Raw genomic sequence first — 13,829 nt, 5'->3', positions numbered from 1 at the left:
TCTATTTTAGTATTTTACTTTTTTGTTGGGAGCAGTAAGTATGTAGGTTATATAAAAATAATGGCCTAGAAATGTGTAGTAGGTAACATCTAATCGAACTAGAATAATAGCAACATGTATTTATGTGTTTTAATATATACCTAAGTACAATTTTAAATATATTTTGTTGATGACTTAAAAATTTAATTTATAATAGATTTTTATTTTATTACATTTTAAATAAATAATTTATATCATTGTAAAATGAAAATTTGATAGGTAATTTATTGTCTATTATTATATAAGAGATTAGTGTAACTTGAAAACTCAATAAATAAACTGATTGATGGTTGACTTCTAGATTATGAAAAAAAAACATCATTAACTTTATAATATTATAATAAAATTAAAGTGTCTTATTTTTTCTGTACTTTAAAAGTGTTGTAAAATTACTAAAATATTGATGGATAAATTAACTTAACATGTCTCAACATTATTCCCAAAGACCTAGAGCCTTATAGGTTATTTTTACCTATTTTTTATAAATAATTTATAATTATAAACATATTGAGGGGCTTGAAATGTTTGATAAAAGGCTAAGCCCCCCAACACCACTTAGTATTTATTTAAATTTTAAATCGAAGAATTTATTAAACTAAAAAATACTCATTCCCATTATTTTATAATATTGTTTTTAAAATTCAAAATAACATTTTTGTGAACAAAATTTAAATAGTACACTTTAATTCTTTACCTACTTACTCATTCCCCGTGTACTACCTTGTCATTCTATTTCACTATAATAACCATTTATTTTGATTTCCTATCTAATAATAACTATAACTATGTATCCTATAAAGTACTTAGAAAAAACATTTGTAATACATTCAATGGTAGAAAAAATTATTTGAAAAATAAAAATTATATGTTTTATAAAACCTATGCCTCATTCGCTCTGCTTAGAATCTAAAATTTTAAAATTATATTATTTAATTCATAATAAATTTACAAAAATAAATCTTATATATTTGTATACATTAGTAATAAAATACTATTAATATTTAATACTATTTATAATACATTAAATTTATTATGAATATGTTATTTATATATGCTTATAATAGATATTGTTTTATAGAGTCACAAAATTAAAACATTTTTTTCAGCCACATAATAATTTCAATATTTTAAACAAATTAACCATATAACATACTTGTTATTACAACGAGCTTTTGACTTACTAAAGAATTATTTAAATCCTATGAAATACACTTAGAAGGTTTCGTGTTTATTTATCCTGTTCTTGACCCGCAACTAATATACGACTAATATATTTACAATGTACCCTCAGAAATGCTTATAATGCAATAAAGGTTCTAATAATCTAGCCAAAATAGGTACTTATTTTATTTTTAAACAGAATGAAATAGAAATGTATTATGCTAAATCATTTAAATTATAATTAAATGAAAGTTAAGACTTAAAAAAGATAGGCGAGTGGGTACCACTCAGCTTTATAGTAGATAGGTATCAAGTTGGGTTACCAAGTGTAATGTATGCATTATAAAATAATAAAAAATGATTTGTGTAAAAATCCGATTTTTTCTTAATTTTGTTATTTTCCTAATAATTTTGTCAAGAAGATGCTAAGAATTTTTAATTTTGACTTATTTAAAGTACAAACTACTAGATCTAATTTACTACCAGTGAATACCCTTAAAGTTGAAAATCATAGCATTTTTCCAATTACTTATCGTTTATATAATAAATATATTACGAATATATACACAAAAAGCCACACAACCAATATTATATTCATTACTCCACTCGGAATCTAAATTTAATTACAAGCCAAAGTTTCTATTATAGGTACTTATGTTAAAACAAAAACAACTATAAGAATAAAATATAATAAAAGATTTTAACCATTAAATACATAAATTAATAATAATTATATTAACTTATTTTTTTTTCAAGAAAAAAAATTATCTCGTATATATGAATTAAGAAATTTAACATAAATTAAGAAAAATATATTAACTTAAATTAAACATTTATATTTTATATTAAGATAATTATCAGTGCATTATAATTAACTTAAATAAATAATTTGTATTCATTAAAACACATTTTTAAATCAATTTATATGGTTCAACTTATTTTATTTATAAATATACTTACACGTCCTACACCAAATCTTTAATTAGTATTTTAATTTTAATCGTTAATAATAAGGTTTACCAACTAGCTATTAAATAAAATATCAAAAAATATTATGAAACTTATTTGTTTGGATTTGCTAGAATTAATTCAAATTTATATAAGTAAACTTAATATTTTTAATAATCAGTTATATTAAAATATTAATTATTTTACATATGCACAACTTGATTATAAGTTGTAACTTGTAATAATTCAAATATGTATTTGCTTTGTCTTACTAAATTATTATATATCATTCAAATAAGTTATAAAAAATATTAAATATGTACATTGACTTGTTAGGTAAGATTTATATTATTAAAAGGAACAAAATATATTTTTATTTATTTAATATGAATCAATTACCGTACAATATTTAATGGTTAATTTGTCTCTACATTTAAAAAACAAAATCAACTAATAATCTATTACAAATACCAACACAAAAATATAATTTTAAATTAAAATATTAATTAATATACGTCATATAATAATTGTCAAGTAAGTTTTATTGTAAAATTCAAATATTTCTTAATACTATAGATAAAGTAACTAAAAAACTATGAAATGATTTAAAAACAAAATTGCTAGATATCGAATAGAATGTTCATATTTTTAATCTTCCGTAACAATATATAATATTAGATAATATCTCGTTAGTGAAATACAACTAAAATGTAGAAATTAACTACAACAACAATACCATTCGTTAGTAGTCGTTTATTATAAGCCTATATACGATTCCATTATGATTACATTCATGTTTACGTACTTTTTATTTAAATTTTAATTAGAATATCTGCATTTAATATATACACATGTATATTGTTAAAATATATATATATATAATATCAATCATATATACGGAGCCTACACTCAGTATACAGTATACACTCTTACAGTCTACACATAAACAATTCATTAGTACAGCGGTTCCCAAACATTATTGGTTCACCGCACCCTTTTTGAACCAAGTTTTTTTTCTAGGCGCCCTTCTTAAATTAATACTAATGACTAATCATAAGAAATAGAAAAACCCAAAAAAAATATTTTTAGTGATTACACTCAAATGAAAACAAATTTCACCAGAAATCTTAAATCTCTCTATCGAGTATTGACATGATCAACAATCCTAATCGTTTCCACCGCCGCCGTCGAAGGGTTTTCAAATTTATCTGTAGACCATAGATAAGTATAAAATTCTACGGCGGCGTGGCGTACACTTTGGGAACCGCTACATACACAATACAGCCACAATATAGGTGGTACGTTAACAATAGTTTCGACAGTTATAATTATAACAATAATTATACCGTCAGGTGCGACCTATGGTTCATAATATGTTATTATTTCATCAACACATCATAAATTAAAGTATCTAATAAACTTAGGTCGATCACAATTTAATAGTTTAATGATCATTTAACAACAAGTTAGAGAAAAAAACTGTGTTGAAAACGATTTGATTTCTTTAAAAGTGAAAAAAAAAATATTATGTAAACATGACTTTTGAGTTGCCTTAATATATTGTTGGATATTAAGCAGGTGAATAAACCTCATAAAGTGTTATATGATAAGCGAAATAGCTGTCACTGGCATGCTCTAAATGTGAGTTAACAAAAAGGTATAAAAAGAACAAATTAGTGAGTTTAGATAATTATTGTAATGATGTTGAATTATATAATATAGTCAATATTGCGTTTCATGCAACCGTCTGTTATTAAAATAACATCCAATGGACGTTTACATGCAATATGATTTTTACTAAATATGTAACAGGCGCATTTACAGACCATGCACAGGTTAATGTAATTTGTTACTTTGCGAAAACCTTTGATAGGGTGAACTATAAATTTTAACTAAACGTATTGCAACTTGCTGGCTTCTACGATTCGTTATTGTCTTAGCTTAATTCGTATTTATCAAATAGAAAGCAATTTGTAAAAATTCACGAAATACGATCTTGTGTTACTGACGTCCTACTGTCGTGTCAAAAAAGGGGACACCTTTCTCCCGTAGTTTTTTTTATTATTTATTAATATCATTAAATATTTTATTAAGGAAAACAAATTTTATGAATTATAATAATTCCATAGGATTGTCACTCACTATTAAAAAAATACTCTATGTCGCTCAACAGATCTTGCCAGCCAATTGTCTTTGATTATAATATTAATAGATTAAGCTTAAATGCAAGAAAAAATTATCAATCGATCAATGATATAGGCCCGATTTCACCAAATGTACTTTAATTGTGGTTATAGTTACCACGATTAACTGTGTTAGTGTTCTTGCCTCTTAGCCATAGTTTTTGATATACAATCATTCTATTAAAATAGTGTATATAGTCTGATAATTGAAAATTGTAATGCATTAAAAAATTCTTGGTTTTGTTAAACATACTTGTGCTTGTTATAAATTAGTTGCACCAATTGAGTCTTTATATTGTGCCCTAGAACACAGTGTCTTGGAATAATACGCATCTGTATTATAGGATCCACATAAAATGAATCATAGTTATTTTTTAGAGCACGTATATTGTGCATTTTTATAATTTGCTGAGGATTTATTAAAAATTGATTGCCTAAAACGTGATTATTCTTCTGTTCTTATTTGTTCGTGGTTGTCCTCGAAAGTTAAAAGAAAATTCCAAGCAAATTTAGGTTCTCAAATTATTCTCAGGTTTAATATACTATACAAATCTATTTTATTATGATGAACTCAAAGTCACCTTTTTACTTTATGTAATAAGTATCTATTCTATGTCCCAATATTATTTACAATACACCACACACTATTCTGTTACCGAATCCCTTGTAAGGATTATGCGAATTGTTAATGTAGAACCATATTTATCTATTATTCGTAACATTATACGTATTATATCTTATAAATTGTTTTATTCGAGATAATATAATAATATTTCAAAATTATGTTTCTAAGTAAATACCACTGGGTTACCACCGCAAATTTTTAATAAATAAATAATATATATATATATATATGAAAATACTGGGACGTTGGGTATATTACATAAATAAATTGTTATAAATTATAACGATATATTAACGTAAGTTATAGTTATAGCTAATGTCGATACGGATTGTTAAATTTTTAAACCAAACTAAACTGTGCTATACTGCTATAGGGTATTAGGGTGTACTGAAACTAAACCAAATACGTAAGTTTGGTTTAAAAATCCAAACAATGAAATAAGGTAAGTTCGTCTTCAACTATCAGAACTTGTACATCACTAGTTATTACTGTTATCAGTAAAAACTGGACATTTTTAACGTTCAACATATTTCGAGTTCGTATATTCAAAAATTATAATAGTATTGTACCTATAATATTTTATAAATAAATGTTTATTTAGTAATGGTATCAACAATACTCTTCATCTTTTATCAGTTGTGTCAATCGAAACGCACTTGTGCGTCATACTAGTCATAAGATAATAAGAAAGTAATATGAAACCGTTTGAGTCTCTTTATCAGTCGTCACTCGTCAGTCGAAAAGTCGGAATCAATTGTTATAAAATTTATATAAATTATTGGCTTACCTGTATGGTAGAAATGTATTATTCAAACATACGATGATATTGCTTTGGCTTTTAGTGGCATTTCGAATATAGATAGTCATATATTTTGCAGATATAATACATATAACATAATATAATATTGTATAGTATATTAAATTTAATATTATATTATGTGATTACTATTAGACAATTTTATAATTTCACGCTAATTTAAATTCAGTGTAGCTATTATTTAATGTAATGTAGAATGTCACTATAACCATCTTCTAATTTATATATTAATTTTATTATGATATTATAAATTAATATATTTTATTTTATTTAAAAATAAAATATAGGCAACACAATTAACATATAATAATCTTATCTTTATATTATTACAATACTAGTATACTATATCATATCAAATAATATAAACGAATATTGAGATTTTTTATAATATACGTTGTGTTATTTCTCACTGTTCAAATTTTCATTGGAAAAAATCAAATCACATAAAAAAAAGTATGTAAATAGGTACCGCTATACTGTACCGTAAGTGTCTAGTGGATCACAGTAACGAATGTGTTAAATTTGAATTCAATAATATATAATTATGTACGATAAATGATGGTCTGTTAGCTTATATCTAGTCTGATCTAGAGTACATTTCATAATATTATGTTTTTTTTTGATATTTTTATTAAAATAATTTATTTTACTATAAGTAATTCAGAAGATTAATTTAATTTTTGCCAAAAACATTGCATTTATTTTTATTATATTATTAATATTTAATAATTATAATAATATATATTTATACTATGTTATACTATTATTATTGACTTTTGAGTCATTACAATCTTACCATAGAACAATGTGCATAAGATCATGGTATAAATAGATACCTAATATCTAAAGACTAAACAACATACTTTGAAAATGTCATTACGTTAAGTAAAATTCATAACATAGGTAAGAGTTTTAAGTTCCCATGAATGTTTTTATAAACAATAACAAAATAATTAACATTGCTATCATTTTAATATGTAATTTCTTCCGAGTTCTAACTTCAAATGCATATTTTTTAAAGACACAATAAAAACTTATGTGGGTTCTTGTATTAAATTTTCAATATTTTGATTTGACGATTTATTTTTTATCGATATTTAAAGGTGATGACGGAAAAAGTACACATCATTATAAAATTAATATATTCGTCAGAGCGACGAGTAGAGCACTTATATTCTAAAATAAATAGTAAAAACATTATTTTTCTCCTAAAAACATAATAAGTATTCACTATTCATACATAGTAATCATAGTATAAGCATAATTATTAAAATACATAAATATTTTAAATCGTTTTTTACAACAACTTAACATAGAATATATGAGACATGAGTACCCAATCATTACATTAGATACATAATTCAAGAAAAACTAATTATGGTTTACAAAATAAAGTCATTTTGTTTGATAATGAATATTTTTCTATACATTTTTTTATCTTTAGTTTTCTTAATGAATATATTATATATCATGCATTCATACGTGTTTGCCTAATTTTAGTATTTTACCGATATTAAACAATACACAAAGAATTATGCGTTTACCTTACACAATGCCTATTTAATATTTCATTTATTTGAGTACGTAGATTTGTAATTTAATTATTATAATATATAATGCTATTAAAATGTAATAAATTCGGAAGATTTTATTGAATATCGTTTTGTCTAAACGTGTTGACTTTATAAATATCAAGTAATTAACTATAAGTCATAACCAAACTTCAAGAAATTTAAAGAATTTATTTTAAATTATTAAAAAAAAAAGTTATGTGATAACCCTAGTACAACGGTTGACTGCCACTGCAGTAAAATGGTTAAGAATGTTATCTAATTCAATTTTATTTTAAAAGTAAAATATGAAAACATTTTACCTCGTGTCAACAGTCAACTCTAATGGTATTAATGTGATTTATCTATTTAATTATTTGAATGTATCAAATGATCAAATATAAAGTATAAACCATACTGTTAGAGTAGATTTCACCGGTTCTTCGTAAAAATGTACCTATGAATCCTTCCCCCTTTAGTTAATAAAATTTAAACTGCACCGTGTAGTAGATAACAATTTAATCTATTGTAGTTTTGTGTCTAACTTAAATTAAACTATCAAGGTGATTTTTATTATTGATAGAAAACCTACTATAAGCTATAGGTTTTATGAATATAATATCTAATAGAACATTTTAATAATATAATTTGTGGACGAATAATAATATGTGCATGTTCAATTTCAATAAATCTAAGTTATTTTGTTATATTATAATGTATTATAGATCAAAACTAAATCATAGAAGGATGCGGGTCCTCTTTATTATTTTTGTCGGTTTATACAATTTAATAATGTTCAAGTGCAATAAAGTAATTTTCCACTTAACGTTAATAGGTAAGTGATTATATTAAATTTATTTTCAAATAGGAACTTTTATTTGATTAAATACGTCAAACCTTTATATAGTTTTACTTTAATATTTTATCTATTTATACATAATATATATATATATATGTATTTCTTTTTAATAAAAATTATTATTATTATTATTATTATTATTATTCAGCTTATTAATAATATAAATACGTGGACAGAATTGTGCATTTCTAATATTATAATAACAATTATTCAATTTTCTTCAATTTCTGATTTCAATACCTTATATTATGCAGTTAAATATGTTCGTACTCATCTATACGTTTTTATTAGGTAGTTATTCTGTTAAAAATTCGCCAATTATAATATAATACTAGTCATATATAATGAGTTATGATAATATATTATTTTTTTCATTTCATTAATAGGCTCGAGCATGCCTATGAAATATTTTTTCATCTCATTCAATTGCACAATAGGTTTTTTAGCTCTTAAACCCCGAAAAAGTTATTTTATTCCTTTTGGGTTAATATATTTTTAATAAATAAAATTATAATTTATGTGGCGTTCTCTTAATTACGCTATTGCAGATTATTCATAAGTATACTTAATCATTTAATAATACAAAATTATAGGTGAGAAATAACATATTTTTATAAAAAACATTGTATTTCTTTTCCTTTGTGACAAATTTTTAAAAGAACTCGTGATACTTTCCTTGAAATCGTGATTTAGATTTACAAACAGATCTTTGTTTAAATATATTTATTTGGAAAGGCGTCAGCAGATTAATCATATGATTATTTTATCAATACTAGTTATGAGTATCTAATGATTCACCTGAAAACGTTTTAATAATATTCATATTTTTCATTTAGCACAATATTATTATTATTATTTTATAAATATACCTGTAATCAAATTTATCTTACTTCTACTGTATATTACCTAATTATTAATGTTCTTAGAAATTCTTACCTGTATGTAACCCATCAAATTTAATCATTTTTTTTTAATAAGAAAATTCCACAAAATGTGGGTAAATCGCTTATTCTAACCTCGTTGCAGGCTAATAACTGATCTTTCTTTTTATTTCTGTAAAGAGTAAAGAACTTCTAGTTGGTGATATTAGACCGGATATTAACTTAAACTGGTGATTTTTATTAGGTCTACTTAAGTATAATATTTCATTATTTATTTTGTTAAAAATAGTTAAATCCTGAGTTGTTAAAAATACCTATCTAATATCTTTTAATTTGATATTATAATCTTAGACCAAAACTTAAGACAAATACTTTATTAACAATTTGATTAGTTCAATTAATTCGTTCTCTAGTGGGTACATTGTGGGGTTCCTATCATTTTTCATTAGTCACTTAATAAATCATAATATCCATTGTTCAATAATTATAATTAACATTTAATATGGTTGTTTAATCCATAGACCTCTTGAGTAAAAATCTATAAATATACCTATTATCGTATACTGGTCCCATTAAATACAAAAATATATCTAAAAATTCAGTAGGTAATTCAAAATTCTAAAACACTATTTATTCAAACCTAATAATAGAAGCGCTATTTCAAAACAGAGGGTAGAATATTCGTCTAGTATAACTTTTTATTTAAATGGTCCGGAATTATCAATATTTGTACGGGGAGGATTTCCGTTTATCTACACAACTTGAGCCATCGTGGTGCAAAACAGTAACCTAAGGGAATTCGTATTTTGAATTTATCAGAAATCCTCTTAATGAAGCCCAACAATTTTAGAGCTTTAAAAGATTACAACTAACGCAATTTGTGCGGTGAGGTCAAAGATAAAAATATAATATATTTCTTTAACTCATATAATTATAATTGAATTGTCAATGAAAATATTTAGAATAAATGTTTGCCTATAATATCTGACTGATATTACAAATACTATTTAAACGGATTTATATTTTAACTCACGCTACGAAAAAAAAAAAATCAGATATTTATACGCATTAAAACAATATGGTAAGATAGAAAATGTATTGATGTGATTTAATCAAATTAAATATATTTATAATAACATACAACATTTAAAAGAGATCAATGATGTGTTGAGTAAGAAGCTTAAGTAATTCTTTTAGCATTTAATTACTTTCAGTTTAAATATTGAAAACCACAAAGTTTAGAGTAGATAAGATAAAATTATAAATACTTAAGTAAGGCAGTTGTATCATAAATAATTAATGAAGTATATTTTTGCTAATTACTATAATCATCATATTCTACTGTTAATTTATTTTACAAAATATTTACAAATTTTGTTGATATAATTTTCAATTTATAAATCTAAAAAATCCAAAATGTTATATAAAATGTGTTTAATATTTATTTAAAAAAGTTAATATTATAGATGTATAATGTGATAAGGAAACGATAAAAACTTTTCATTTCTAAATTGACTAGTACGGTCAAAGGCAGTATGCTTTTAAATTTTTCATGTATAATTTAAGTAATAAAAGGTACAAAATTTAAAAGCTTATAAATTAAAAACACAACATTTAAAATATCTTTAAAGAGTAATAAATAGCCAAATTACCTTGTAAATTATTTATAGTAATAATTGATGATAATTAAAATCTCTAAAGTTCTCTATTTTAGATTCTTAACGGTGCGGTGAATGAATTAATTTAATAATCATGAAGTATTTTTATTATTTTTTCTGGTAGTAAATTGGAGCTAGTAGGTACTTTTCTTAATAATCGAGAAAAACAAAAAATAAATTAAGGGAAATTACATTTTTACGCTAAACCAGTTTTCGACAAAACGTATTACTTTATTTCGATAAAATCCAAAAATTATAACAATCGTAAAAACTATAAATTTTCAAGTGTTTATTTTATAATTTTCTTTAAACAGTAAACATTACAAAATATTTTAATTCTTTTTGAAATATTTATAGACGACTAAAATTTTTAATTTTTAATTTTTTGATTTTTTTGTTACAAATTTCAATAAAAAAATACTGTCACTCGGTTAAAAAGCTTAAAAAATAAAATAAAATGGCACATACCTTGTTTTTAAGGACAGGTTTATAGACACAATATTTTTGTAAACGCATTTGAAGTTAAAATTTTAACAAAAATTTTATATTTTAAACGACGAATAATGTTTTGTAGATTAGGTTTAAGATATTACCTATTTTTTCTATGAACCTATTCACATTAGTAACAATTTGTTACATTGACTCAAAAACTAATGACGATAGTATAATATGATATAAATATTATATATATATATTTATAAATATAATAATATAATAAATGCAATGCATGTGTTTGGTAAAAATTAACCAAACTACCTTCATATCATCTAACATTAATAGTAAAAAAAATTATCATTAATTAAAAATATCAAAAAACATAATATTATGAAATGTACTCTAGACATAATAAGCTATAACAAACCATCCCCGCTCAAACTCGTTTATCGTACATAGCGGTGTATTAGTGACTAACTCGACATCTACAGTACATAAGAGAAATACTCACTTGCCGTCTTATTGTATGTTATTTTTGGTTGTTTTAGAAATTATGGTATAAGACTGAGGACTTTATATTTTAACTCGCATCTAAAGTACCATCTAAATTCGATTTGTTTCTTGAAATCACTCATAACAAAATTAAAATTGTCTACAATAAAAAATGTAAAAAAAAATCACTCGTCATTGAAAACCAATAAATTAGTCGCTCCACTCACAGAATTTAAAACAAGAAATTAATATTTTTAAAGTCATAACACTCATAACTATAGGGGACAGAAGTTCACGCACTAAAAACTACCAAAATATGCGCTTATAATCATTAAAATATACATTTGATTTTGACTACGAACTTTGAAATATATGAAAACTTACAAGTATTGATAATAATATTATATTATGCCTAACTTAGGTATATCAATTTATTGAAGTCTTAAAAACTGTAAAAATCGATAGTTACATAAAAATAAGACGTGCGCAAAACAAAAGAAAAATTATTTTATTGAAAAACATGTCGAAAAATTGATGTGTAAGACAAATAGATTTCACTATGTAAAAGCTAAAGTTTTTTAATCATAGGTACCTGTGTTCTAATTGTGGGACCCAACTAGTAAACGCCGTTAGAAACGCCGATAACAACCAATTATTATATTTGAATTTATGAAAACTATACGGGGGAAAATTCCAATTTGGTTTGAGCGGGAGGGGGCAAGCCATCAGTCACCAGTGGCGTATCCAGGGAAGGCACAGAACCATGCCCTCTCCCTCGTTGGCCGTATTTACTGTTTTTTCTCTTAAAGATTTATACTTATTTGTATACACGAATGCATACTACAATATGTCTTATAAAATTTTAGACAGTGTGAGCCCCCCTCTCCCCTAAAAAAAATTCTGGATACGCCACTGTAAGTCGTCACCCATTTGGTAAACGCCAAACAACCGGCACTGGCACCGTGGTAATGACTAAATGATTATAGACATTACACCACGCATGGTCCTACACTAAACTTACTTATAGGTTCATAAATTCGACTTTTCTCTTGTATTTAAATATCGTAAGTATTCTAAGCCCGGATAACTCGTTTTGTATATCCAGTACCTACCTACATATGGTTTCTTTTTGGAATTAGAATTTTTCTTTTACTAATATCACTAATCCATTTCGTTAAATACCATACTTCGTCGGTACCATACCTGTGTACCTATATGGCTATGATGAGGTATATACCTGTGCATTTATAATATTGTATTTTTCACCGAACAATTTTAAAAACGGCTATATATGTGATATATGTCATATGTCTGCGTGATTATTATTGTAATTTCGTTCACGTATATACCAAATGGTTTATTTGTTTTTTTTCTCCAAACAAACAAAAGACAACACTCGACTTCAACACAGCATTATATCCGTTTGTTATGAAAATGAAGTAGCGTCATTGCAGTCGGACGCGTTTCAAAGCACAAGTAATGAATGAGTACGACTACTATCGTCTAAGTGTCGATGTCGGCCTATACGTTAACAATAAAACGGTATATTATAATGTAATAGAACAGTTACGCTATCGGGTAGTGCGGTTGGTGGGGAAAGTGGATTTCGCCGAGCTGTTTGAATTTCCCGCCGACGGAGCTTTGGCCACTACGCGCCGCCATCGGGCGAAACGTTGCCGCCGTTCGTTGGGCGCGCGGACAACGCGACGGCGACGACGTCGTCCTGTCCGACGGCGCGGCGCGACCGGCAGCAGCAGCAGCAGCAGCAGAGCATTGCTGGCAGGCTGCTGCTGCAGCTACCGCGGCGGTGTAACAGTGTGACCGCCGCGAATGGCCGAAAATCCCGCCCCCTACGTGGTGTGCGTCGACCGGCGGACAGAGGCACCGCCGTTCAAGCTCCGGTGCCTGGCGACCGGTGGGATGGGGCGGCGGGACGAAAATCGATGCAACTACCGCTCGACGGTCGGTGACGACTGACGACGCCGACGCGACACGGCGTGGCACTCGTGGAATTTTCGGGTATCGACCGCCGCGTGATGTGGCGGTCCGCATAGTCTCTTCCTCTCCACCCGGCGCCCACCCACTACCCATCGACCCAACAACCAAACATCGCGTCACGGAGGTTTCGCACTTTTCGGGTCCGTCCGGCGCCGCCACCGTTGGTTTTTGATTACCGGGTGT

This window comes from Rhopalosiphum maidis, chromosome 2, assembly GCF_003676215.2.
Source record: "Rhopalosiphum maidis isolate BTI-1 chromosome 2, ASM367621v3, whole genome shotgun sequence".
Taxonomy (NCBI): Eukaryota; Metazoa; Arthropoda; class Insecta; order Hemiptera; family Aphididae; genus Rhopalosiphum; species Rhopalosiphum maidis.
The sequence above is the reverse complement of the archived record's forward strand: the minus strand, read 5'-3'. Positions refer to the sequence as shown.